Source organism: Callospermophilus lateralis, chromosome 17, assembly GCF_048772815.1.
Source record: "Callospermophilus lateralis isolate mCalLat2 chromosome 17, mCalLat2.hap1, whole genome shotgun sequence".
Classification (NCBI taxonomy): Eukaryota; Metazoa; Chordata; class Mammalia; order Rodentia; family Sciuridae; genus Callospermophilus; species Callospermophilus lateralis.
In genome coordinates, this window is record NC_135321.1 from 35,396,162 (window position 1) to 35,397,955 (window position 1,794).

Consider the following 1,794-nt stretch of genomic DNA (forward strand, 5'->3'; position numbering starts at 1 on the left):
TTGCTTTTGCTGAGGCTGGCTTTGAACTCCCGATCCTCCTGTCTTGGCCTCTCAAGCTGCAGAAATTACAGGCATGCGCCACCATGCCTGGTTTGTATCAGTACTTTATTTATTTATTTAAAATATATATTTTAAAATTATAGGCAGACATAATGCCTTTATTTTATTTATTTATTTTTATGTGATGCTGAGGATGGAACTCAGTACCTCACATGTGCTAGGTGAGCACTCTACCGCTAAGCCACAACCCCAGCCCTGTATAAGTATTTTAAGGCAAATCCTAGACAGATTATTTTACACTAAAAGTCTTCAATATGAAGACTCTAAAAGCAATGAATCAAAAACTGTAACCCCAATTTCATCTCTTTTAACAAAATAAGGATTTTTTTTTCTCTTTCCACATTTTTTTTACTGGCACTTCTAGTTGTAGAGATGAGATTTGTTGTTAAAAATAAATAATAATTCTTAATAGTATCTGATGATTGGTTTACATTCACTTTTCTCTGGTTATCTTAAACACTAACTGGTGTAGCTGACTTTTTCAAGTCAGGATATCCCAGATTTAGTGGATCCCTCTCAAGTCTCCTTTGATCTACAGTTCCCGCTCCTCTTTTATTTATTATTTATCTATCTATTTATTTTTTCTCTTTTTAAAAGTCACATGGTTGGTGATAAAAGGAACTCACTTGTCCTGTAGAAATTTCCACACTTCCAGATTTGGGCAACTGTTTCCTGAAACTGTTAATCTGGATAGATTACAAGTATAGATCCCTGGTAATTCTTATTGCCTGGGAGTGATTCAAAAGCTTTATTATCCAGCGGTTCAGGAGGCTGTGGCAGGAGGATTGCAAGTTCAAAGCCAGCCTCAGAAATTTAGCAAGGCCTTAAGCAACTTAGTGAGACCCTTCTCTAAATAAAATATATAAAGGGCCAGGGATGTGGCTCAGGGGTTAAGAGTCCCTGGGTTCAATCTCTTGTACAAAAAAACCAAACAAACAGAAAAGCTTTATTAGAGTCAGGCTTGTGTGCATGTATATGTGTACAAGTACACACAGGATTATTTCCTAGGTGATGCTCTGTTTTTTGTTTGCCCCAGCCCGAGAAACACATGAGCCTGAACCTGGTTGTCCAATTTCAGTGACAGTAACTGACATTGATCAGTGGGTTTAGCTTCTTACCCTTACCCATCTATTATAATATCTTCTGTTGACATTTACTTAACAGAATAACAGCCATTCATTATTGCTACCTAGATCCAATTTTTTCTTCACTGGATTTGCAAAACAGTTATTTTTAAAAGTTATCTCATTGCTTCTTCATTTATTAATGTGAATGGCTTTCTGTAGAGAGAAACAGTCCCTCTTCAGTCGGTTATCTTGAAATTCAGTCTGTAAAGGAAAGCAGGGTAAATGCTTGATTCTTTCCCTTTCTTTTATCAACTTTCAGAATGATAAATTTGTGCCTTGGCCATCTCCCATGGTGACCAATTAATTTTGTTTTGGATTTTTTTTTTTGAGTATCAATATGAACTCATAGATTTTAATATATTTGAAGTGTTTCAAAATATCACCATAATTATTCAAATGGTTCTTTCTTTGGCATTGGGAGCTGCTTCTAGTTGTCATCCCCCAGTGGTCTGGGAGCTCCTTGTGTTCAGGCATGACAATGTGTCCCATGTTCTTCTTGTACACTTTTCGGTCCCCAAAATGAAATCAGTCATTTCTCCACAGAACAGGGGATTTAGGGGGATTTGATGTTTATGAGCCACAATTTGTTCTACAGGCCTAACTTCTT